The following is a 27,759-nucleotide window of genomic DNA, read 5'->3' as shown; positions in this document are numbered from 1 at the left end:
CCTTGGGTATCTGCATGACTCACTCTCTCATCTCCTTCCGCCTTGGCTCAGGCCCCTTCTCAAGAGGCCCTTTCCGAATACCCTGGTCAGAAGTACTACCTGCACTCCCCTCCACACCAGTCTTCTGTCTCCCTTGTCCTGTGCAGCAGAAGCTGTCACTGAGCCACTCATGTCCCCGGGCACTCCAGGTGGACTGGAATCGTATGTGCAAATGCACGAGGCTTGCAGATTATGGCCTGACAGTTTGAAATAGCTGGAGGGTAGGGTGCACAGGGATGGGAAACTCTGAGTGACACGGCTTTAAAAGGCAGCATGGACAGATGGCTGAGGAGCCTGTCTGCTAAGCTAAGGAATTTGAACTTTAGCAGGCAATGGGGAGCCACTGAAGGGCTTTAAGTAGGAGAGCGACAGATTTGATTTGCATTTTTAAAAGATTACTCTGGCAGCCAGCCTTGTGGAGGCTGAACTGGAGGGGGTGAGGCTGGAGGCAGGAAGACCAAATGTAAAAGATGTTGCATCTTGGACATTAAAGGAACTTAAACGATATTACAGCAGAAAGAAGCACAAGAGTGAAGTCCAGCCAAGCAGTATTGGAAGCAATTTTTTTTTCTAGGAATAGATTGAATTTCAGCAAAAAGAAACTTTGCTGCCACCCTTTATGGACAATACTGTGAATGTTGGCTCCTCTTCAAGTTGGCCACCCTGGGTCTTTCATGCATCACCATTCAATAAAAGCAAGTGTGGGTTTTATGGGATTGTTTGTCAAGCCCCAAGCCAAGCTTTTCTACTCCTCAGGCAGGGCTGCTCTGCCAAATTCTAAATTGGCTGTTTTTTGACATACACGGTGTGAAAGATATCTCTATGTGTCTCTATGAACGTCCCCATTTGGAGGGAGACACATGTGACTGCATATAATACCTTTATGTGCTTTTTTGAAGGGCCGTTTACACGACCAGTATATTCCTCGCTGCGAATATTGTTGCTGCATGGAGAAAGGGAGAGACAAAATGAAAAGGTTATTCCCACACCATAACCAACTTTGGCTCGGGAAGAAAAACTCAAAATAGATTATGTTCCCTAGCAATGCCTCCAGGGTTGAACGATTCCCAAATCAACCCATTTAATCTTGCCTCTTGGAGGGTCACTCACCTTTGAACTTCATTTTTTTCTTTTTAACTATCATTAAGAAATAACATAGCCCAGGCCAGACTCTGCCGAAGCCCAGGCTGCACCCCCGCCACCGCCCCCCCAGGAAGAGCTCACCAAAGGGGCCATCGTGCTTGTAAAACGCGGCTGCTCGATGAACTTGATGGAGAGGGCCGGGTTGTAAAAGACGGCCTTTTGGTTTTAACAAGGCCAGGAAGCCCGGAGCGGAGCCAGCTGGGTAGTCTGAACGAACCCAAGAAGATTAGCAGCCGGGGTCACACAGAGCTGGGCCGCCACCAGGAATGCGGGGAGCAGAGACAGTCTGGCGAGGGGCTGGAACCCTGCGCCGCCAGGCCCGAGCTGCAGGTGGCCAGGGCAGCTGGACCGGAGCCGCGCTGTGCCCTACACGGGGCCCTTGGCTCCTCTTCACACGACAAGGCCCCAGGACCTCTGGGGAGTGGCAGGGGGACGTGCATGCCCACCCGCCAGCTCAGCGGGGACAGCACCTCTGACAGGAAGGCTCCTTGGCTAGCCTCCGGATGCCCCCTTTACCCATGAGTAAGGAAGTGGTGGGTGGCCCAGCTGGAGGGGACCAGGGGTCATGGTCCCATTTCCCCCCGCAATGAGCAGCCAGGTTCTAGACCAAGGTGTTCCCCAAGTCAATGGCAGAACAAAGGGCTCAGAAGCCCCCAGGACCATCTACTGTCATACAGACCAAGGTGACAATGCCCAGCCCTGGACGCGATTGGTGAACATTGATTAATTGGATTAGCCTATTTCTCCCAGTGCTCTCTGCAGCCCTGGGAGCAGGCCCTGATGCTGCTTTCACCAACCAGGACTACGATCCCCTCGCTCTGCCACACTTAAAAGCAAGGGACCCTAAGAGATGGCCATATTAGGTTCTCTAACTGCTCCATCCAGGCATTGTTAATACTCAGTCCTTTCTCTTAAGGACGCCTCTGAGATTAGACCTCCCAGCCTTACCACTGTGTCTCTCCTCAGAAAATCTTTTCTAATTTGGGTACCAGCTTTCCCTTTTTTATTTTCATTTCATGCCATTCCTCCTAATGATAACCCTTTGTGCCAGGCTCAATTATATACAAAGCTCAAATGAGCAACCCCAACTCTAAATTTGGCTCTATCCATTGGAAGTGGAGGTCATGGGCATCTTGCTTTGCCCAGAGGGAAAGACTCTGGTCCTTGAAGGGAAACAAAGCCGGGTGGGACAGGGAGGGAGTTTTGCAAAAATAATAGTCTAGAATGAAGGAACAGACCAGTGCTGGCTGCCCCAGGTCACCGGGGCTCAAAGCCGATTGTGCATTTTCAACCAGGCCCGTAAGGACTCTGCCCCACCACAGGCACGCAGAAGCAACAGAAGTGCTTTGATTTTTCCTTTTTTAAAAATGTCCTCCAGCCTGACCCTCCTACCTATGCTCTCACTGCAGGGTCAGCAGAGGGTGAAATGAGAGCATTCTCCGGGAATTTCCTGACTTCTGTGAATTTTTCTCAAGATCTGGCCATGAGTCAATGTGATGCATGGTATGACTTGCAGTGGCTCCCCCTCCCTTCTGGAATACCATGAGAAGCATCTCCCTGCTGAGTAATGAAGGATGAAAATCCATAAGGTCCCTAACCATCCTCAACTCGCCCTCCATTGTCTCCCAATCAGAGCAGATAAGAGAATTATACTTATACCATGTTTAGTCAGGTTATTAACATTCTCTGGAAGTACAGAGAGATCTCTATGGATGCGTTTCATCTCCTTTCAAAATTAAGCACTCTTGCATAATTTTTGCAGTCCTTGGTATTTGGGGGATTTAGAAACTGGGAGTGGGGATGAGAAGAAGAATAGAGAGTCGAGAATTGCTCAGATCTCCAATGCCCTGACAAGATCTGAGAACCTACGGCACTTCCTGGAAGGCCAAAGGACACTTGATTAGGTAAGCAGGTGGGTAGAATTTTCCAGTCAATTATATTGATGTTAACAACTAATCTGAAATCATCAAACAAAGCAGAGTATTAAGTTTCACGTGTGAACTGACTACCAGGACTGGGTATCACTTGTTAGTGGAGGCCAGCTATGATCAGTCTCTGTTTGAGATGGTTTATAATGACCCCAAGAGTCTGGGGGCAAGTGCTCAGATCAACGACATCCTTCAAAAGATCCCAGAATTAAAATGGGAGTATTCAAATGAGATTGGTAACATGTCTGTGGAGCCTGACCTCACACGAGGTTTTGGGGAGCATATGTGGATGCATTTTGCCAACTGCCAGACACTGTGCAAACAGCAAGGGAGTGTTGATATCACCATCGTTAGGGTGCATAACACACCACTGTTGGAACCAAAGATGAAAGTCGTGCATAAATAGAGGATGGAATATCTAAAAGGTTTGTGAGGTTCAGTATCTTTATTCCTTGCTTTCAAATGCAGAAAATGAAGGGCAAGACCCCAAGTGAGGAAACTGAGATACCTCTTGCCCTAAAGTCATAGCCACCCTGGCCCTTTTGCCTCCTTCTAGCCCAGGCCCCAGAGGAAGAAGGGAGCATCCTCAGGTATAGGAAGCCCTCGCTGGGAAGGAAAATCCCAATGGCAAGCAAAAGCTCGCGGAGCTCTTAGACTTCCTGAGGTAAACTAAGATGAATATTTTCTGGGGTGCTTTCAACCAAGACAAACAAGGTCCTCCACCCACGCACCCTCATCATCCCCTCCCCAACCCTCCTCCTCTCCCATCATCTCACAGCATCTCAGCTAAAAAGGCAACTCCTTAGCTTCCTTCTCCTTCTGGAAAAGAAAACCTCTGTCTCAAGTGTTGCCTTTTCACTGATTTGCAAAGGCAAAAGAAGAGAATAAAATGAGGCCATTGAACCAAAAGGGAATCCAATCTTAATTTTTTATCATACATTATGTATTTTCCTATATATATTACGTTAAAATTTATTATAACTTTTGAGTGTAGACCTATTCTCTTCAAGATTTTATTTTATTCATGAGAGACACACAGAGAGAGGCAGAGACATAGGCTCAGGGAGAAGCAGGCTTCCTTGCGGGGAGCCTAACGCGGGACTCGATCCCTGGACCCCAGGATCACAACCCGAGCCGAAGGCAGCCACTCAACAACTGAGCCACCCAGGCATCTCTACACCTATTTTTAAACTAACAGGAAAAGAGGTGACAATTTGCCAATGGCTATTTGCTTGTTGAGATGCGGGGCCCTGGGGCAGGCCTGCCAGGAAGGAAGGGGTCTGGTGGGAGCTGAGGAGCCAGGATTTCTTTGAGCCCCAGGCAGGCCCTTCTTACTAGGACAGATCATCAAGCTCACTGTGCTGGAATCCCCCTACGTATAAATAAGCGAAACAACATTCTGCCCTCCCTCGGGTATGCTGTGAGTTTGAATTATTGTAAATTTGTGAACTGTTTTAGGGTTCTCAGATGAAAGTGGTTCTAGGAGAAAATGCACATAGTATTGCAGGTGGAACTCTGCTGAGTTGTCATGCTTCCTGTCACTGCTCTCCCCTGCGTCTTACATTACTGGGAACAAGTACCGTGACCTCTGAGGTCATCAGAAAGCCTTTAAGTAATTTCTTGGCCTACTTTTCCTTACCCTAAAAAAACTCTTCTTCTACTTCTCTGTTGGGTTTTTCCCACTTTCTGAATGCAGCCAAAAGCTTTTTCCTCCAAGTGTCTTGTGTCAGAGTAGGAGCCAGTCGGTTGGAAGTGCACCGACCCTTTCCATGTTGGTGTTCATTCTCTGTCCCTCCTCTCTGCCTCTCATTGCCTTTGCTCCCTACCCCCAGTTTTTAAGATGTCATACGTTTGAATAACTTAAAACAAATTTGACTCTGAGCCCTTGGCTGTGAAATTTGCTTCTGCTTCTCAGACTGGAGGCCAAGGCAAGGTACTGGATCCACCCACTGGTGCTGCCCCGGTGGTGTGGGTCACAGCCACAGGGACGGAGCAGATCCCTGAGGCCCGAGGAGCCTCTTCCCCTCTCAGGGCTTGGGGATATCGGCATCACAAGTGGAATGTGGGACCGCACCCAGGCAGCTGCAGGGGCGGTCCTGAGGCAGGAGTCAAGAATGCCCCTTGCCCTAGCTCCAAATGGGTCCTTCAACAGGTGCTGCCTGGTGGCCGGGTGCGCCCACATGTCACATCCTCCTCCTCTGGGCACACAGAAATGCGGGCTCTCTCCTGCCCCCCTGCCAGGCCCAAGCCACAAGGATTTTGAGCACAAAGGAGTTTATGATGACAAAAAGCACCCAGAGTCATGGCCCCCTGCCTGCTGCCCTCAGCATGTGGCTAACTGAGCAAGGTAGAGCTGCTCCTCAAATTTGAGGCACCTCCCCAGCCTTGCTGCAGGGAGCGAAGCATCAAAGCAAGTACCTCCAGAGAAAGCCACGCCTGACCTTCCCCTGCCTGGCTCTAAGTAGGCCCCCACATGGCCCCTGCCTCCTTCCACGGGGCCCTCCCCACCAAATCTGTCAGGACCCAAGTTCTCTGCTCCCCTTTAGACTGGAAGCGTCACATGAGGGAGAGCAAAAGCAGGCCTCAGCTTGGGACAGGTCAGAACCAGGCACCTTCCTCCTGGCCCTCCTTCCCTGGCTCTTCCGCAGCCCCACCAACATTCACTCCTTCCTCTTCCGCCAGGCGCCATTTCCACCTCAGTCTACCCTAGCCTCTCCCCTCTCAGAACCTACTCTCCCCTCAGGATAGGTAGTTACCTTGAGTGTGTGTACATGTGTGTGTGTGTGTGTGTGTGTGTGTGTTATGCCTCCTCAACAAGACAATGTCTTACACGGACATGTCTTACACGGCTACACAGCAACTCCCAAAGGTGTATTACTCATCTCTGCAGACATGAAAACAAAGTCAGAAAAAACATTGCATGTTAACTCCTCTGTGTGTCTGTGTGTACAATCCAAAATCTCCTATCTCAATCCTTTGCACACTAGGAAGAAACTTACTGTGTCATCCTTACCTATATATTACTTTATTCTACTGTGTTTTACTTGACACGTCCCATGGGCTGTTAAATGGAGCTCCTTGAAAATTCAGTTCCATGAATTTCCAAGTAATGCCAACCCATTTTGAGTGGAACAAGGTTAAATGGTTTCCTCACTGTAGGACTTCTCAGGACTTACCATGATAACAGGCATGGTCATCATCCATGAGAGGGATGTAAAATTCAGAATTTTCCAAATTTACTCCAACTCAAAGCCCCCTTTATGGAAGAAAATTCTGAGGAATTGGTCAACACTGCAGCAGACATTGGCTCCTCTCTTCAATTATATACAGTGCCCAGCACAGGTTCAAGGAAACTCTGACACTAAGACAAATACCCCTGCCTTGCTTCAAGCCAGAGAACAGAATTGGCCTCATCTTCCAGAACCTTGGGCTGTCCCAGATGGATGAAACCCTTTGGTAAATGAGGGACTTGCTCAAATTTTTGTTCTGGGGTGTATTTCAGCCTGGATAATAAGCAGATATCCAAAGTTGTTCTTTCCACAATAAGGCCCTCAGAAAAAGCCATGGCCCTCAGTTCTTCGCTACCAGCAATACCAGCATCAGAGCAACAAAAGCTTTGCAAAGCCTAGAAAAGTATAGATCAAGCACTGGCTGGGATAACTCTTAATTACAACTCTTACTCTCCTGCTGCCCGCCTGCTGGGACCTGGCCTAACTTCCTTTGAACCCCTCATTAATCAGATCTCACCTCCTGGCCCCCCAGGGGCTTCCTTTGGTGGTCCAGATGACAAAGATCTGGCACTTGGGCCCTTGTTCTGGAAACCTATGAACTTCCCTATGGCCTGGACGTACATCAAGGGGCCCAATTTTATTTTCTTAGATCTGGTGGAAGAGAGGAATGGTCTTCTAGCTTCCTGGAGCTGTTGGTGATCTCAGTCTGAGAGAGTGAGGGGACTGGGTGGGTAGGGGCTCCTGTCAGGGCCAAGCCAAGGACAGGACCAGGGTGTCTGGAGAAGCTGGGCAGGTTCCCACAGAGTGCCATCAGCATAGAAACAATTAAAAACCAGAGTGCACTTTACACTTCCTGCTGTTCACAGCAGCATCTCTGTCAACAGTTTACTCCCATCATTTCCTCATTTCCCCCTGACATTATCCCTACAAAAAGGGCTGGGGATTATGGCAGAATCAGGCAGATGACACCCTCTGGACAACTGTCAGAGTTTCTAAGAATCACAGCAAGCATCTTCACCAACTCATGTTTCTTCTTCTTCCTCTCCTTGTGCAGGAGTACAGGGTGGAGCAGGGATGAAAGCAGCATGGTCATCTGTAACATGAGCATCATGGTTCCTTCCTGGCTCATCTCACAGGGCCTTCTGAGACTCACAGTGGAGAGGAGGCATTGAGAGAACTAAGGGTTAGTCTCTCTATTTTTTTCACAGCTTTCCATTCCTGCTACTCTCTTCTCCACTAGGATCAAATCCAGACTCCTTCTCTGCCAATACATGAGGGCACAGGAGACCCAAAAATCCTACCTCATTAGATTCCAATTAAAGAATTATACGATGAGAGTCCCCTGAGCTACCTTACCTGGGACCAGCTGTATAAGAGAGAAGAGAGCCTCCAATCCCCTCCCCTGACCACTTACCCTGCTCTAACGATGCCTGAATGTCTCCTCACCTCTGCAAGATCTTTCCTGAAAGCTCTCCAAGATGGCAGCAGAGTAAGGATGACTCGGACCCTGCCAAGATTTAACCCAAGGTGACCATACCTCCATCTTCCTCACAGATCCATATGGAGTGAGAGGACAGGACCAGAGGGGAGAAGGAGGAGAGAACAGAGTGGGTTCATTTCTGCCTCCTCCCCACACCCCCAGGCCAACTGCCTGGTCTGTGTTTCTAGTTACAGACACCCCAAAGCTGCATCCTAGCATTTTGCCTAACATGAGTCAATGGAATCCCAAGATTAGAAGATGACTTTCCCCAGACAGAAGAGCCCTCAGAGCACCAAAGCCCTTGACATTGACAGAAGCTCAACTTGCTTTCCACTGCTGTGCTGTGGTGCCTTGAACCTCTGACTGAAACTCAAAGCTTCCATCAGCCCAATCTCGGACTTTAGGATTCATAGACAAAGCCCTGGCCTTTTGCGCACCCTCGCCGTCTGCACGGACCTAACCATGGTCATTGCTGCTTGGCCAAGTCCTACCTGCTTCCCTACCCTGGAGCCCCACAAAATCATCAGAGCTCAGAGTTTGAGGTGGCACAGAAAAGACTCCAGGAGAGCCCCCACTTGTAACATAGGAGAATCAAGGCACACTCTCCAAGGACAACAGGGAAGGAGGCTATAGAAAAGGAAAAGAAAGAAAGGGAGAAGAGAGAAGGGGGGAGAAAGTGGAAAGGAGAAGAGAAAGCAAAGAACATCAGGCCAGGAAACCTTCAAAAATGAACTTTCTCTTCCCAAGCAGGGATATGACCAGAGGAGGAAGGCCACAAAAAGGAACACATACAAGTAATTATAAATATAGTTATTTTAGGACTCGGTGGAGAATGGATGCTGGTGGTCTCCCCCTTCTTCCTGGTGGGTCGGCCTTCATCCCAGGGAGGAAAACTGGGCCATCACAGCCCCAGCCCTGTGGCCCGACGAGGCGGCCAGCAGGGAACCGCAGTGGGCGGCCACACGGGCGGTGGCCCAGGACCGCACCTCTGTGCGGTCGATCCGTGTGTGTGTGAGCAGCACTTTGATATCTGGCCACGAAAGGGCAAGTTCTCAAAGCCCCCATTCATGGACCCTCCACACGGGAGCAGCAAACAGAAAAAAATCGTTTCTCTGTCAGTCCAGAAAGGTGGGTTCCTGTTTATTAATCAAAGACCACATAAAGAATGCATGGCTACAAATGTCCTTTCTGAGGACCTCAGAAGCTGGATGTAAAAAATAATAATAATAATAATTCCATCCGGTCAGTACCTGAGACCAAAAGCTGCTGCATTAGTTTTAAAAGGAAAATTCTAAATAAATAAATAAAATAAAAGTAAAATTCTACAAAAGGATGGGGGTTGGAGGGCCTATTTTCAGTAGGCCTTCCCTCACTTAAAGCCATGTGGCCTTGCATAGGCCCTGCTGACACAGGCCTGCTGCTAGGAGTGCTCAGGTGGCGAGGTCAGCAGCAGTCGGCCCCAGCTCCCGCTTCTTCCTGCTGGCACCCCGTTTCTCTCCCTTCTGGGTCTGTAGCAATGACAAACATTGGCAACTAGCTCCCTGTGGAAGTTGGAGAAATCCATTCATGAGGCAAGGCTGGCCCAGACTGTGAGGGTCAGGCCTCCATCTGAGATCACAGGTTGTGCTTCCCATCTTCGGCATGGACTGTGGAAGAGGAAGGAAGAAGCAACCTGGAGATACGATGGAGGCTTGGTGGTGGAGTGCGGGGTGGATGGGGGGGAGGGGTGAAGGAGGAGGGCGGGAAGATTCCCTGGGTGGCTCAGTCAATTGAGCATCTGCCTTCAGCTCAGCTCATGATCCTGGGGTCCTGGGATCAAGCCCTGCGTTGCACTCCCTACTCAGGAAGGAGTCTGTTTCTCCCTCTGTTCCACCCCCAACTTATGCACTCACTCTCTCTCTCTCTCTCTCTCTCTCCAATAAATATATAAAATCTTAAATTTAAAAAAAATGATGGAGGCTCAGGATGTCCTTCAAAACTTAATGAAACCAAACTGATCAGCTTTACGCTGCGCATGCTTTAGACAAACCCAATGGCGAAGATAATCGTTAACAGGGGGCCGTGTTATTCCGGAGCAGGAGGTGAAGCTGGTACAGGCTTCCAGTGCAGTACAGAAAAATCTGAAGTATAGTCACTAATACAAATTGCGCCTGGGAGCAGCAGCAACAACAACAAAATCCTTGCTCTCTGCAGATAAGGGGGAAAGAGAGCAGTAGGGCAGTAGTTTCAGGGCCATCTACATTATTTTGTTTCTCTGGCAGATCCTAACTGATTTCTAGGTGAGAGGATCAAACAGGCCTGTCGCCAAACCACAAAGTCATCTCAAATACATGCAGAGGGCAGCCCATCCAGCTCCCTTACCACTAGCACGGTTTATGATTTCTTTAGATTACAGACATTTGCCAGTTCGGAAACTGCCCCATAAAATCAGCTTGGGGCTTCATCTACCACTCTAAGCTGTTCTCCAAGTGCCTGGTGGAGCCCAAGCCCAATCACTGCTCATCTCATTCTAATGTCACAGGCAAATATGCCTCCTTCCCATGTCTGCCTACCATCATTAGTGAGTGACAGGAAGGTCTCCACTTGAATGAGGTGGCTGCTATTATTTTCCATACACCCAGACACACCGTGGTCAGGATGAGTTGCCCATGGGTGACAGCTAGGTCCCATGAGCAGAACTATAAGGCTGGTTCTGCCCCTTCGTAGTAAAAGTAAGTCCAGGTCAGGCCCCAGGACAGAGGCCATGGCTGCACTTCTTCTGAGTCAGAAGACCAAGATTCAGAGACCTTCTCCTTGAACTCTTTGGCCTCAGGCCCTCCACCCTCCTACCTGGAGAAGGGGACCAGGACTGAGTTCAGAGAGGGGAGCCACAGGCGCAGAGGAAAAGGCAGGTCTGACACAGGGGGTCTGCCTGAAAGAGGCACCCTACAGGGTGAATGAGGGAAAGGAAGAGAAGCTGAAGACAGCCATCGTCGGACCTTATCAGGGTACCCAGGGACAGTGGGCAGATATGCATCATCATTGGTGAGCACACTGTTTGCTTCTGGCCGCAGAAGAAGATTCCACTCTAGGTTGACATATGGGCATGTGTCTACATCACCTTTTTCTTTAAAGTCAGTTCTCAAGAGTATACAATGTGGGTTCCACTCAAAGTCGCCCTGGCCTTACCCAGAGAAGTTGTCATAATTTCCCCTGCTCGCAGGTAAGAAAGCATGTTTGGAGAAAAAGAAGTGGATCATGAGGAATCCAGGCAGGGTTCCGCAGGCCAAGCCTATAGCCCTACATTGCCCAGTGTCTACAAGGAGGCCAAGACCTTTCAGGAGGCTAGAGGAATCTGTACTTGCTTCTATGCACCTGTCTCCAAGAGCCTCAATATCAGGGGTTAAAGGACCTAACCCATGGACCTCGATGAGCGGTCTCCTGCGCCCGCTGCCGAGGCCCACACAACGCCACAGAGGGTAAAGTCCTGGACAGCAGCCAAAGCGTCGCAAATTCCATCCTCACCTAACCCAGGCCTGTGGACAGAGTTGCCTCCACAGACCCTACCCCCCCGCACCTCTCCTCAGGAACGACAGCAAGCTCTGGACCCCAGGGAGTGAGAACCTGAAAAACAGCCATGCACATCATCAGGTGGAGACAGGCCTTGTGGCAAGGGCCAAAAAAAATCAGTCTTTCCCCCAAGGCCACACCAGGCTGCAAAGCGACCACCAGCCCCTTGCCCCTCCTTTTTAGTGATCTCCTTGCTGATGACTTCCTCAGCTCTGCTTTTTCCCTCCTGCCTCAGAGATTGCTGAGATACCCAATTACGAATTGGCCCCTACGCCGTGTTGGCATACAATCCAGGTTAGACCTCGTTTTCTCAGGCCCCTCCTCATAATTATCCAGTATGAGTCCAAATCATGAAAAGCCCTTTCCCATCCCTTCCACCTGAGATGCCCACGTTGGGGCTATGTTCTCCCTTGCTGCAGCAAGTTAATAAACCTGATTTTATTTGACAACATATGCATTCTTGGTGGTTGTTATCTGTTGGAAAGAGGAATATGGGAGGAAATAATGAAGGCTGAGCCTTGCTTCTGGAACCACAGGGGCCTCTGAAAACCCAGCCTCTAGTGGGATGGCACTGATGCTCTGCTGAGATATTCACCTTGGAATCAATACCTGGTTTTCCATGGAGCGATCTGAGACCCCAACCAGAGTACATAACCCATATCCTGTATCTTCTTCCCTTTTCTCCTAGAGGCCACATTTCAAAATGTCGCCAGGGTTCCATGAAGAGAGAAGAGCAGAGGGACACCCTGAGCTCTGAAAGCCATGGCCTTGCTGTTGTTACTCCTCCTGTTGTTGTTATTCTTCATGTTTACATTGAAAAAAGTCTGTTTTCTGATTTAAAAATAATAGTACAAAACATTCGAACTCTAGAAAACTATAAGAAACTAAAACTAACCTGAAATCCACAGTCTGTTGTTAATCATCGTTCTTGTGATTGGTGATCCATCTCTTTATAGCTCTGCATGCGAGCAGATACACTTTCTGTATAACCAGGAGACCATACATCCTGGTGTTCTACATGGCGCACACCTCCCTCTCTTCTGTGGTCTTTCTCATCTCCCACCTCCCCCTCCTCCATACCCTCCCTGCAAGGAAGCCAATGCTACCTAATGTGCCTCCTTCCACACAGCTCTCTAGTCTTCATGTTTTACAGCCGTGGACCATGATAATAGCCCTGCTGTTCCCAAGGAAGGCCCAGGGTTTGACAACAGATCCTGGGGACAGACAAATAAGGAGATCCACATATGCAATTAAGGAAGCTCTGATTAGGAGTCAGAAGACCTCTAACCCATAGATGCTGGATGTGATGTTATAATTTTAAGGACTATTGGAGTCCGTTCCTGGGCCATAACTGAGTTCTACTCAAAATATACTGGTGGGACATACAGAGCAGCCTCGGAGCATCCTCCTCCTCCTCCTCCTCCCAAAACTCAGTTGCATTAGATCAAGGGGGTTCTAGGTGGATTTCAACACACCCTCAAAGCCTCTTTAAGCAGGACTTCCAGTTGGTTCTCTGTGTGTGGCAGTGATTTGGATAGGATGGTGCCAAACCAAGTCCTTTCCAGCCTTCTTGGTGGCTGCATTCCCCATACAACAAACTGGTACCCAATCAGAAAGCACTACTCAATCCTACTGAACAGAATTCCTCTCTGTTCCCACAGAGCAGCTCCTTTCCTCTCTCTTATCTGATTATTTAAGATCTTGGTTTTCCTCCTTTCACCTGATTGGATTCATCATCCTCTGCATTGAGCTCTTCATGCCTGTTCCTACACGCCCCTTGTTTACCACCTTGAACGACGTCTTCAAGACGCCACGTATGACAAACCACCACTTCCTCATGTGCTACATTCCATAGCATGCCATAAGGATGGATGCCATTTTAATCAAACCTATCTTTTGAAAATTCAAATGTGCTCTAAAGATGAATTACATGGTAGTTATTTGTTTAAAGAACAATTGGCTGCATAGGGAAGGAAAATGCTATCTGGGACCACAAAAATAAGTGACTTGTCCCCCAAATTTGAGAAGCAGATTTATTGCATTAAAAGAGGGGGGCCACATCTTGGTCTCTGTTTGTGAGTGGGTCTCTGCATCCATAAGCCTGGGCCTCTGGTGTCTTGCCATTTAAATTAGGACCAGGTTGCCTGCCACATACTGCTCCCCTTCCTGTCACTCACCAGAAGCAGCTTTTTGCAGGCCACAGCTCTGCTGTGCAAACAGGTGCTACAGAGTTCACCCAAAAGATTAAAAAAGAAAAAAACACCAAAAACAAAACTTTCCACTCAGAGCAGGCAAGGTTTACTTTTTAAAAGTAAGTGTTACTTAACAGAAGGCCTTGTAAAGCTCATAAAATCCTGGAACATCTGGTAAACGGTGTCAATTTTACACATTCTCCAGCACAGGGTACATGACTCTTGTTTCCACTGGCGCAACTTGAGGATGCTGGGGCGACTCCGGGCACCCTGCCCACCCTGATTTTCATGGGACAATCCCAAGCCAACAGGTCTGTCTCTACCTCTCACCAACCCAGCAACAGACAACAGACAACCTCACAGCCCTGATCCAAGAGGCTAGGAAGGTGGTGGGGGGAGTGGAATGGGCCAAGAACATTGCTCCTGCTGTGACAAGTGCACACAGCATGCTGGGAGGCTGGGGCAGGGGTGTGGGGTAGGGTGGTACATGACTGGCAGATTGATTTTGGGGGGTGCCTTTAAAATACACTGAAAACCTGTGGTTTTAATCTTCATTCATTTACCCTAGATGTTAAACACACCAACTTTTGCCTGGGTTAGGTGCCGGGGTTGGGGAAGGTTACTCAAAAACATTTAAAATCAACATTTCCCAAGTAGTCTGGAAATGAGGTCACAGTCCCTTCCGCAGCTGCTATTCTCTATACCTGTTTTTATATCCTGACGAATAAAGACTCCAAAGGCCTTTGAGATTCTGATTTTGCTATCAGAAAAATTCCCAGTCAGCTGCCCTCCCACTGTGTGACTTTCAATCTTAGGGGTGGTTATAAGAAAACGTCAGAGGGATAATCTAAATTTTTCGGTCTAAGAAAACATTTCAGAAAGCAAACCCTCACCCTTTTGCAAATTCTTATACGCTACATGTCTCTTTGGGAGACACTGCATTTAGGGCTCAGGATTATCCCTCTCTCTAAAACCCAGCAGACACAAGGCAGGGCTGGCACTAGGAAGGATCCAGGACCATTGGCCAAAAGAGGCCTGACTACATGCTCTTGGGCTGTATAATATGCCACAGATGTGACCTACAGTTGTACATACGTAATTGCTAACTACTTTGTCTTTTCTATAACTTTCATTAAAAAAAATAGTTCTGGCTAATGAATTAGCAGAAAGTCTGCTGAAAGATTTCTGGAAAAGAAATTGTGCTGCTGCTGAAATACACTTGTGTTAGAGAAAAGAGCTCTCTGTTATACCCCCCTTCCCTGGGTTCCCATCTTTGAAAGTAGAGCCACAGCAACCCTTTTGTCACCATGAGGCCACAAGCCCAAGAGTGAAAAGTTCATAGGTCAAAGATGGCAAGGAGGAAGCACAGAAAAGCCTGGATCCTTGATGACATCACTTGAATCAATGCCAGAAAATTCCTGCTTTTTGAACTCCTTGTCATGGGGGGAAAATAAGCCCAATTTATGTGAGCCACTGTCGACTGGGTTTTCCATTACTTAGAGCTGAATGAATTCTAGTGGATTGAGTCCCTCTGTTACCTGTTTTCGTAGGACCTTATGTTTTCCTCTGAAGAACTTACCACAGTTACAATGGCTTCATAAATTATTTAATTGTTAGTATAATTATTAGTTTCATGTCTCTATTCCCAACTAGATTTTAACTTCTATGAGGGCAGGAATAACATCTGTCTGGCTCACCATTGAATCTCCAGCTCCTAGCTCAGTGCCCAGCAGATAATAGATGCTCAGTAAATATTGGTTGGTTAAATAAATAGTTCTGGTTCCAAATGGACACTGGTCACTTTGCTTCTTGTTCCCAGTAGCACTAATGTAGCAATTGCTTTAATTAGTGCTTAGGTGCTGACCACATAGGGTGGCCTCCCTACCATGTTACTTCCAACTCAAGCTTGAGTCAGATTTTCCACACCAGTCAGGCCACCTCCCTTATGGAGAACAACACCCAGCACCAATCCCTTAGAGGACCCTCAATAAATACTTGTTGAATGGAATTTACAGCCTCCAAGAGTAGTTTCCAGTAAGATAATGCATTCTGCTCTGTGATGGCAATTTGAATCCTTTGTTCTGAACTTTGAGCCTCGACCTCCACTTTGAGAGCAGGAGATCACTTCCCAATAAATAATCTCCCCCCCCCCCCCCCCCCCCGCCCAGTCTCCTGATTTTGCTTGGAGAAGAAGGAAGAAAAATTTCTTAATGAAAAACTTGCTTCCTTTTCTTGCTTTTCCCCGAGCTGTGTATTACCACCTCTGGTCTCAGCTGGAACTAGCAACCCAAAAGCAGTCCCAGAAAAGAGAAGGAAAAAGAATTAAATCACACCACCCACAAGGGATCAGGAGTTTATAAAATAGTTTCCCCGTGGTTGGCTGTGAACACAGTGTGGAGGGTGGCCTTTCCCTCTGCCGCTTGTCCCTCGTCCTCCCTGAGCGAGAGGAGCATATATTACCTTTCCCTTCTGTTAAATGCCAACACACAAAAACCGTTGGAAAGTGTCCATCAGCAATTCCAAGACAGGCTCTCCCACATAAGGCAGGAGAATCCTGAGTTTCAGCTTCCTGTCTTCATTCAATGCACCTCCCAAATGGAGGGAGACTGGCTCCCTTGGGGCCATAAAGCATATTGGTCAAGAACCAGGATTCCAGACCTGGGAACCCCGCCACTTCCTGGTTATATAATCCTGGCATTTTATCCAATCTCCATAAAACTCACTCTCTGTATTGCTAAGCTTGGGAAATAAGTGAGATAACCCAGGTGAAGCGCAAGCTGGCCACACGGGAAGCCTTAAAAAAAATCTTTTGATAGTTTTATCCAGCCTCAACCAGAGTCACACTTACCTATGAAACCACGCTCTGCGAGTTGTTGAATGGGCTTTGAGACTCTGCCTCCTGACATAGGTCAGTTCCTACCTATGTGGTCTCTGAGGCCACCCGCCTCTCTGAGCCTCCCTCTCTCAAGGAGCTCCTCCAGTTGGAGAGATGCCTCCTACTTGCATTTAGACTGTAAGGCCCAGCACAGTCTATCTCTACTATGACCTCAGCTACCCTGAACTCTGCTTTCTGGTTCTCTGCCAGGCAAGCTGCCCGCCCCACCTGCCCCCACCCCTTCTTGTTTTTATCCTCTAGAAAATCAGGGCTAATCATTTCTATTTGCAGGGAGGTTGAAGTTTTAAATAATATTTGTAAAGTGCCAAAGATATACCGGGCACTTCTATTGTACTTAATGTTGTTGTTATAAATAATGATAATACCACTATTATTATCATTAGTCAAGATCCAAATTAGCATATGCCTAAGTTAACCAAAACAAACAAATAAACCAGAAGCAAGGGAAAAAAAAAAATGCTTTTCTTTTCTTAAAGCTGAGATGCAACTTGGCAACCTGCTAGGGTCTGGAAAGGGAGCCGGCCAGCCACCCAAAGCGTTAGCTGCTGCTTCCCGGGAATATCCTGCTAGCCAAAGCCCCACTGGGCAGGATCCAGAGATGCCTGGCACATTACTGGCACCACCACACAAATAAAGGGGAATGTGTGGTTGCAGATACATATACAGATTTGGATTGAAAATAAAATCCCCAGATGGACCCACCAAGCTTATATTTTAGAAGGATTTCTTTCTCTTGCTGTCCCTCCATGTCTCTCTCTGGCAATATTCTGGACTCCTGAAAATAGAGGTTTATTATGGAAATGCTGACAGACCCTTAAATAGAGCACTGTATTTGCAACACTGTAATTATGCCTCCATTGAAAAGCTCCAAAGAAAACATGATTTCCTTGTGCAAATAAATCATGCGTGGCTTTAAAGGTCCAGATTTAAATCATTCAAACCATAAAGAACCATCATCTTCCATATAGAAATGGATTATAAATAATAATGACCTAAAAAAAATACGAGGCCTATACCAGGGAAATGTAGATAGACTTTCATAGTCTTCATAATATTGGAACCGTATCTCGTTCCCCTCCTCCCGTGTAAGTAGGCACCAGATTAGCCTTATTACAGTGTTGATTTGCTTGGCAAGAAATTGCCCGAGGTTCATATCGCCTCCTATGCACACCTAGCAGAGGACTCAGATGGCTCTCTCTCTCTCTCCTTCTCTTATCTCAACACTGCCCCCCAGCCCCGCCATCCCAGCCCCACCTTTAACATCTTTGTTCTGTGGCATCACTCAGCCAGATGGTCTAAGGTTAGGGCCTGCAAACCACCATCTCAAGGTGACACAGAAGCTTAGAGGCGACTGGTGACTACAGACATGCTCTCACTCCCTACGGAACACTATGCACGCACTACTCCACGCTCTCAACACGCATCTCATTGAAGACATGAGGCCACCAATCCTTTAGAACTGCACCTTGACAAGTATCGTGTGTTTGACATATAACATGTGTCTGCAGCCTCACAAAATTTGCTCCAGATTTCTCAGCTGCTGCACCGAGTGCTGGATAAGGGGCCATTCTGTGCATCTGCGGCAGCTCCCAGCAGTAATCAGAGAAACAGAATATGGTATTGGAGGACAGGCTTTTTTTTTTTTCCATCCAGATTGTGGTTTGCTTATTTTCAAACAGTTATTGATAGTTCCAAATGGCAGTCACTAAATGACAGGTTTTATTTAGATGACTGTCAAAATGAAACTAGCAGGGCTGAGGCCATAATTCTTTTTCATAATAGCAAAAGAAAATCTGCATTGCAACTACAGAGACCTACATGTAGTTAAAAATACTTATTTATGCCCACTAAAGCTGAAAGTTTTATAATGGCATTCGTTCTTTTTTCAACAATGTAACCATTTCTCAGCTTTCTTCACAGATGAAAGGAGCCTTCGAAGAGAAGGCTTGAGAGGAGCCTTCCAATTTTCTTATTGAGACTATTTTCTTACATTCCAGTTTCTTGAAAATTGGGTAACAGAGAGTTGCCTAACTCAATGTACAGTCCCTATAAACCCAGAACGCCTGTCACCCGGGCCTGTCGCAGTGCTATGTCAGAACCAAGTCAACAGAAAACATAAATATAATAGAAAGCAATTTAAATCTTTCTGTAGTTGTGGTTTTTAGAAAACACCAACTTAGGGGTACAGGAGGTGGAGGAGGTACATAGTTAATACAATGAAACAATCTTAAAACCCTTGTTAAGGGGACACCTGGGTGGCTCAGTGGTCGAGCAGCTGCCTTCGGCTCAGGGCCTGATCCCCGAGTTCTGGGATTGAGTCCCACATCAGGCTCCCCACAGGGAGTCTGCTTCTCCCTCTGCCTCTGTGTGTCTCTCATGAATAAATAAATAAAATCTTAAAAACAAACAAACAAACAATACTTTGTTATGGACTGAATGGTGTCTTTACACCAAATTCCTATGTCGAAGCCCTAGCCCCCAGTGTGACTGTATCTAGAGGCAAAACCTTTAGAGAGGTAATTAAGATGAAATGAGGTCATGAGAGTGGGGCCCTTATCCAATAAAGCTGGTGTCATTGGAAGAAGAAGAATTGTCACCAGGGATGGATGAGCACACAGAACAGGCCGTGTGAGGACACAGAGAGAAGGCAGCCAGCTGCAGGCCAGGGAGACGGGCCTCCGGAGAAACCTAACCTGTCCACACCTGGAGCTTGGACTTCCAGCCTCCAGGATCGTGAGAAAATCCACTTTGATTGTTTCAGCCATCCAGGCTGTGGCATTTGGTTGTGACAGCCCTAGCAAACCAATACCAGCCTCTTTAGTTATCTCTTCCCTTTCTCTCTTACACCTTTCAGTGGCTCTCTTAAAAAACCTATTTATGCCCCCAGATGCTTCCTAAGGCCCATGTTATGCCTGCTTCCATTTCTCTTCCTGCTTGCCTCTGTGCTCTGCTCTTGATTTATTACACATATCTACTGTGCCTCCAGGCCACTTCAGCCTTTCCTCATCTCCTCCTGCCCAATATCGGGGATTCCAGAAAATGAAAAGCCTTCCTCCGAGAACTGGACGAGGGGAAAGGCTATGAGCATGATTATAACCTTTGTCCTGGTTGCATACTTGAAGATTATAATGTCCAAGCAACTGGGACAAGAAAGAAAGGGATGAAGGTCAGAAGAACAGAAATGCAAACAGTAGCACTGCCTCCATGATCTCAAAAGTTTAGAAGAAAAGACCAATTATTTTTTGTCGTGTGGGGAAAAAAAAGGAATCCAAATGTCTGACTAACATGTTTGCCACGCCGGCAAAATTGACTAAAAGCTTAGACATCTTGTCCACCTGGTCAGAAAGGGGTGTGAAGGGAAACTGGTTGAGATGGCACGTCAGGGTCTCATCACCCGGAACTTCTCTGGGTGAAAGCAGAAGCGAAGTGGTCCTCATTTGGCCATCTTTACCAGAGTGAGATGAGAGAGAAAGAAGGTAACCAGAAATGCTCCAAGGAATGAGGACGATTTTTAAAGCACCAATAGCAAGTCTGACTTTTGTTGCAGAATGGGCTTGTTTACAATTGACAACCAAAATATTTAGAAATGTAATGGGGAGAAAAGGTCACCACCAACTCCAACAAGTTCTACAATTAGTCAGCAGAGTGCCTGCAAGTCTGGATCTGGACATCTGTGTGCCATTATGACAGCATTGTAAATGCTGTCACCTTCACCCATTCCCCAGCATTCATTAATGAACCTCAAAACACCCTTGTCAGGGGAGGCGTGATTATATCTGTGTCGGAGAGAGGGCATGGGATGGCCCCAAGAGGGCTCCACCTTTCCTTGGTCTGAGAAAGAGGCGTCCAGAGACAGGAATCCTTGGCAGACTCTGGTCAGCCAGGGCTTTCCCAACTCTCCAAAACTTCAGATTTCCTGGTTTCCTCCCCCAGGGTGCAAGGGCTATACAGACAGGAGGCCACCAGCTTACGGTTACCATTCCTCCAAAACTGAAAGACATAGTTTCTCTCTCTCAGGGGTGATAAAAGTTCATTACTCTATCCAAACAAAGATCTCTCCTCCAACCATTAGTTTTCAGTATTCTTGCAACATATGTTGGCTTTGTCCACTGTCAATTGGCCCAAACTGTAACGAGGATTCTCAGAATTCCCTTCCCTCTGTGGTTCCAGGTTAAGGTTGGCCACAAGAGAACTTGGAGTGGGATTTAGGAGGTGGAAGTAAAGCAGCCTCCAGTATGCTGGGAAGGTGGTCCTGGGGCCTCTAGTCCACTAACTCATTGGCTGGAGGAGAGCAGAGCTGGGCCTGCAGCTCGTATAGCTCCCATAGGATCTCCTTCTTCAGCTTTTCTGAGTCTCAGGCCACACATGTGGTTCCAAGGAGAAGGGCCTCTGCAGGTCATGTGTATTGTTAAGGTTAGAGGTGATGAGTGATTCACACAGGTTCTAGTTTGTCTTCATGGGCTTCCTGAAGGTGTATTCCAGCTTGTCTTTGGCTCTCCACCCCTTAACCTCACTTATCCAGGATTTTCCTCCCAGTCGCCAGCACTGCCCTGCAGTGACTTCAGGTCCACCACCAGATGCAGCGGCAACAGCCTCTCATAAACTTCTTCACCAACTCCAACAATTGTGCAAAGTATAATCCCTATAGAAAATCTCTTATTTACCATATTACTCATAGTGGTTTGACTTCCTTGATCAAACCCCAACTGACACAGAGCATTTGACTACTTATGTGATCATAAAACTTCCAAACAAAATGGAGCCCCAGCCAGGAGTCTCATCCCCTAGAAGCCTCCAAGGTACGTACGAGGATATCCACAGTCCAGTTTCTCCCATTTCTCTCTTGTAGGTCTGTTTGGCCTCCTTCCCTGGGAACCAGGAGACCTGTAAATGTGAATTCTAATGCAAGAGCACATTTTCAGGCCTCTCTCTTGCCTCTACTCACCCCAAACCCACTGGTAGGGTAAATGAGGAAACAAAGACCAGGCAACACATTGAACTCAGCCTTTATTCTTACAGGTTAAGTGTTCATGTAATGAGGAGCTGCCCAAAAGGTACTCCACCCATGTAAATTTTAGTTTCAAGTGCAAAGCTAGAATGGGGAATGCAGTGGCTTCACTAAACAGTCTGTATATTTTCCAGAAAAGGCTAAATATGGATTAAAGAGAAATTGGTCAGTACAGTCCTCCCAAGGGGCCACTATTTATCTAAGGTGAGTGCAGCCATAATCCCTTAGGCACTAAGAAGAGTATTAGGGGAGTAGATGGATAGATGGATGGATGAATAGATGGATGGATGGATGGATGGATGGATGGATGGATGGATGCTGTACTGGCCATTTGCCTGTTTTCCCTCAGACCCAGTCCCCACCATTTCCTTGTTCTTCTCTGTACTCAAAAGGGATGAGCCCAGGAAACCACCAAGGCTCCCCTTGCCCACTGCTTCCTTTTTGGTTTGTCCAGTGAGAAGCACGGGCAGGAGATTGGAGGATGGGTGGAAAACAAAAGCCAAGTGCTCACCTCCCCTCCACCCCATACTTGGGCCTGAGTCTTCCCCATTCAGCACACTATCAGTTGAGCATCCGCTAGAACCAGATTCCAACAGGTAGCCCATGCACTTGGGCTCAGGTAATATCCCTGTTCTTCCAGGGGGTTGCCATGGCTTCCTTCTTGCCTTGCTTTTCATGGTTGCTCTTTCAACCCTTCTGAAGACCTTTGTAACTAACTTCCGTATTATATATCTTCTATTAAGTTAATCCACATGGATTTTGTTCTTTCTTGAGAGACCCCGGGCTGATACCCTGGGGATTAGAATTTGCCAAAACTGACTTCCTGATTTCTACACTTCCTGGCGTAGCATCATTTTTAAAAAGTACTTATAGGCAACAAGACACAAAGTGTTACAGAAAAGGAAAATTGAACAGTCACCCTGCACCCAGCCTCCGGAGCAGTGGTGGGGGGTGCAGGATTGATTCCAGTCTTCCCACTCATCTAGAAGAGCAGACATGTACTAGAGGAGATTCTCAAATGATGGTAGTGGGTTTCTTCTCATGGTAATGGATTTTTACACTTACCTAGATTTCACATCTTTCATATATTCATCAGCATGGGACATGCTAGACATTGGAGATATATGATGGACAAAAATGCTATTGACCTCAAGGAACTTCAAGTCTAGTAAACAATTGTGATCATATGCAAGCCCATTCTAGGATAATCTCTTGTCATTAGAACAAAGGAAAATTAACTAGCCCCATGGGACTAAGTCTGGGGTACTGACTTAGAATGACCTGCTCTAATCAAGTCAGCCAGATGAATTTATCATAGACTAAAATCTTTGAAGAGGTGTTCAGACCAAGGGAAGGACTCTTCAAGCTCATCCTCGCAGCAATGCCCATCACTGAGGGCATTCAGATAAGGACAGCAGTGACATGCACCCCCAGGCAGGAAACTATGTTCTTCCTTTCAAAGTTCAGAACCCAGTTTCTTCTGGGGTTGGACATTCTGTTGTTCATTTCACTACCCTGTGTGCTCTGACAATTTATCCTCTAATCTCCCAAGCCTTCAGGGGTTGTCTAATCCTACCTATTCAAAAGATCTTGTCTTCCCACTTCCTCCTTCTCCAAGTCAGATGCTGACCCTGCCACTCTTCTCGTCCCTTCAGACCATGCCTCCACCTCTTCCTTCTTTAATCAGCACCTGGCAGATTCTGACAAATCTAAGGCCTTGAAGAAGTGTTTGCTGATTGAATGAGTGATTGCATAGATGCACGGATGATTAGTTTGGAGTGGGAAGCAACCACCGATGTGTTAACTAGGAGTTGTCTGCAAAGCACTGGTTGAGAAATCTTGCTTTAAATGCAGAAACACATCCACCCTTGATCACCAGTGGAGTTGTAGGCCAGAAATAAGACTTACAAGGAATAAGGCTGAAACCCCATCCCTGGGCACAGACCGGAACCAGGGTGTGTGCAGAGGTAGGCTGGCTGCTATGACCAGACCTGCAAAACTCGTTTGGTCTGAAGATTCAGGCTGTTCTAGAAAATCAAAATTTCTAAGGAAATGTTTGAAGCCTTCATTTCCCAGGGTCCCCCCACTAAAGTTGGCTCAGTGTAGATCCAATATTTTAAAATCTTCTGCTGGCATTTCCAGTTACAGACAACACAGACCATAGCAGACTACAGGCAGACAGTTCTGTTTTCTTTTACCAAAGTGGCCTGCAAACCCAAACGCCTTCTAAATAGTGTAAGTTAGAGACCACAGGGAGGTGTTTGTTAGTAACTGTAAGACTCTCCCTTTTCCTTGGTCTCTAGCTCACTAAAGGTAGAAGGTAGATTCCCCTGTGGCCCAGACTTGTACCCAGCCTACTAGAAATAATCAGGAAGCCAGAGGTGACTCAGTTCCTCCTTTGGACCCAAGATGACTTCTCTTCCAGCCAGTTCTGTTTTTATAAAGTACCCGTACATCTGGGTTCCTGACCCTGCTTGCCTTGACCTCCAAGACATGTTTTCCTTCTATGAATAATGCACTGGCTGGGCCTCAGGCTTGCCCCTGACCTCTGAGAGCATCAAGCTCATCACTCCTGGCCTGCAGACCCCTAATCTCAATTCCTATTCCATCTCTGCACGTCCAGTCCTGACAGGAGCCACCCACACCCTAATCTGAGAGTAGCTTTCCCCAGGAGAAAAACAAAACAAAACATAAACCAATAAGAATGCTGGCTGAATATTAGATAGGTTTGCAGGGACTTGGGCACCATGCAGAATTAAACCAGAATGCCTTGTGCCATGAGATGAAATCACAGCACCCGAAGATGAGCCAAAGGGTGGCCTCTAACCGTCCCCCAACCTTGCTGAGACAGGGTGGCAAGGGCTTGCCCTTTCTCTGCCTTCTAGGCAGGAAGTCTTATATGGCTCCTACATTCCATCCAAAAGACAAAAGAGGGGTGGATTTCTCTGAACCCTCGCCAGGTCGCATTGAGGTGGGTGTTGGGTCTTTTGAAACCATCAGAATGAGTATGCTTCTGATTATGGGGTTCCCAAGACTCTGAGCCAGCTTTTTTTTTTTTTTTTTTTGAGCACATACATTTTCTTTCTGGACCAAAGCCACGTTGCTCTGGCTATGTTAATCCTCCCGGTAGTCACAGTGCTTCCCAGGGCATCCAGGGAGTTGCTTGTTTTAGGGAAATCCTGTTAGTTTGAACTCTGTTCAAGAATGTGCCCAGTGTGTTTCAGCCCAGGAGCAAAGTGAATTTTGCCTGGAGAGTTAAAAGCACTTGGGTAGTTGGGGGTGGGGTCAGAGATGACAGTACGGGAATCTGAGGGGTCGGCTGGCTCAGCCCTGCAGCATTCTGACCTATTATTTTGGTGCTGAACCGGCTACTGTAAGATTCTCAGGATGGCCCAACTAGTGGAAGGGTCAGTAATATTGATCTAGTGTGGGCATCCATGAAGTGGACTTTACCTCCCTTTCTTAGACCCTCCTCTCCCATTGGGCTCTCTGGGCCCTCTTTGCATCTGAGAGGCCCAGAAATTCCCAATGGATTGTCTTTGCTGATAGGGAAATATGTTGCCTATTTCTAGAATTTTACCTCTAATTTTTCTGACCCATCAAAACATACATATTTTTGACCCATCAAAACTGATAATAGGAGATGATTATTAATCACTGTCAATGTGCTTTCCAGAGAAACCCTTAAAAAATAACTGGAGTGAGCTATTTCCTGCACAATGGAGATTGAGAAACAATAGTTGTTAGCCTCCCTCATCCCAATAACTCTCTACCTGTGAGTCAAAGCCACTTAGAGGTTCACTGTGATATACATTAAAAAGCAAATGGAAGAGGTAGTATAACAGTGGAGAGGCCATGCCACTGAGACTCAGGGGCTTCTAGTTCCCTCTTGGCTCTGCCATTAGCTAGTTATGTGGTCATAGGAAGTTTCTTTACCCTCTTGTGGAATCCAGGAAGGCCCTGGGGAATAATAGTTATTTACTGATTCAGTAACATTACACAGCCCTGATGTCTGCCTGTAGCAGGCATCCTCCAAATATTTGATGAACAGATGTGTCCCTGCTGCAGATGAACCTGCTGGAGAGTTAAGACCTTATGCTAGTTTATCCTTCTACATTAATCAGATTTTTTCCCAATATTGGGTTTTATTCAGTGGAGGGAGGAAGGGAGAGAGAGAAGATAAGAGAAAGGAGAAAGGGACATAAAGCAGATGGGCCCGAACATAAAACATGGATCAAGGAAAAAGAACAAAAACAGAAAGAAGAAAATGAGACTCCTTCACAATTTTGCTCAACTGGTCTTCCCTTTGTCATAACCCAGTTAAAATATACCACAGGGCATGTGGCCCAGGAGTTAATCAAGTAGAATGAGAATGTTCTGAACTTGAATCTAGACTCTACCTCTCAGAGAAGTTATTTAGCCTTTCTATGCCTTGATTTCCTCCACTTTTATAAAAGGCTAGCATTCGTTCCCACCTCAATGGGCTGTTTTGAGAACTCAGAGCAAGAATGCACGTTGTCTGGGGGATTAAAAGCAATGACTCCTGTTAATAATGCATTTTAAACCTTCCCCACTAAATACTCCAATAGGTAGGCTCCTGGTGGAATTGGACCTGAACTGGACGCAGGCATCTAGAGGAGGAAGTGTTCTTTAAATAGGACAAATGTAGTAAGGCTTGCGAGGCCTCTGGAGTCACATCACGGAAAATGGAAAAGTCAGTTCTGCTCAATGAAGGATATGAAGGACATGCCTGGAAGCTACCCCCAAGTAGCCCACACATGCCAAGTTACTAGTGTTCTGAATACAACCCTGCTAAATGTCACGTTGAGGCTTACCATGGCATGAGACTCACCACTGTGTGTGAGATGTGATCCTGATGCTGTATTCTGAAACGTGATGGTTCTTGACCATTGAGTTACTTTTTAGCTAAGAATAAACAGATAAGCCAAAGCTCTTCACAAGTTAAATTATTTCACCTGGAGGAAAGGCCAGCTGAGGCCTGGGGATACCACCCTGCTTAGGGGGAATGGGGATAGAACAGGTGGGATAATCCTGAGCCCGTAATGCAGTCCCTCCCAAAGAGACACCTAAGCACTTGAGAATTTGCAAAAGGGTGAGGGTTTGCTTTCTGAAATGTTTGCTTGGGGACCCAAAATTTAGATTCTCTCTCTGATGTTTCCCATGACCACCTCTAAGATTGAAAGTCACACAATGGGAGGGCAGGCCAAACTGTATGCAATATTTCTTCTGAAGCTACAATTTAGGATTTTATTAGCAACGACACTAGAGCAACTTAGTGAGCTACTAGAGTGTAAAGATGTTTGAGTGTGAAAGAAAAATGAGCTAACAAAGGTGGTTTTTTAAAAAAATATTGCATATAATTCCTTTCTGAAGAACTAATTAAATAAAATCCAAAGGCGTTGTCATGGCTTCAGTGTTCTATATGTTCAAGCCCCTTCTCTGACTTTTTCTTCCCCCACTCTTCCCCTGGTTCCTGCCCAATCCCCACCAACCTCAATCCTTCTTTAACTGGCTCTACCTTGGCTTTGGAAAATTCTCCTCAGATACCCACTTAGCCGGCTTCCTCACTTCATTTAGTTCTCAGCCCAAAGGTAACGTTATCTGCAAACCCTCTCTGATTATGCTGTTTACAAGGCCACCTCTGGCCATATTTTCTCCTTACCCTGCTCTATTTCTCCTTCATACCACTTAGCACCCCCTAATTGTGTTCATTCAAGAAAGGGAACTTTAAAAAAAATTGTTATGTTCATTATAGTATCCACATAGCTCGCTCAGCACATAGTAGGCACTCAATAACTATTCCTTGAATGAATATAAGAATGAATTTGTTGCGTGGGTGAACGAATGAATGGACATGCAGTAAGGGGGCAGGACCACTAAGTGACTCTCTTATACAAAGTTGCATATTCATCATCCTACACATTTTTTTTATGAAAGAAAGCATACAATAGAAGATTTGGCCATAACTGCAATTCATTTACATTCTTACTTAGTCCTAAAAACTTGAATTTCTCTTTCAACTCATTGTGTGTAGAAAAGCCTCTGGATCCGGCTGAAGAGAATGGGATTCAATCCTGATTCGGTCACTTTCAGGGACATGATCTTGGACAAGACACATGACTGCCTGGAATCTGAATGTCCTCATTTGTGACATGAAGCTGGACATCACATCTTCAGAGGGGGTAGGCAGTGAGAATTAAGTGAGTTGCTATACACAGAAGTGCTTGGAACTGTGTACAGTGTGAGGTAAGTGGAGGCAGTGGGTGCTAGTGT

At 46.7% G+C, this 27,759-nt stretch overlaps 1 protein-coding gene across 2 annotated transcripts in view; it reads right to left on the bottom strand.

The window, feature by feature from the left end:
• Nucleotides 1-27,759, bottom strand: part of RUNX2 (RUNX family transcription factor 2) — a 326,346-nt gene that overhangs the window by 14,180 nt on the left and 284,407 nt on the right. The gene's annotated exons all lie outside the window — the stretch shown is intronic.

The sequence above is a fragment of the Canis lupus genome, chromosome 12 (assembly GCF_011100685.1).
Source record: "Canis lupus familiaris isolate Mischka breed German Shepherd chromosome 12, alternate assembly UU_Cfam_GSD_1.0, whole genome shotgun sequence".
Taxonomy (NCBI): Eukaryota; Metazoa; Chordata; class Mammalia; order Carnivora; family Canidae; genus Canis; species Canis lupus.
The sequence above is the reverse complement of the archived record's forward strand: the minus strand, read 5'-3'. Positions and strand labels throughout refer to the sequence as shown.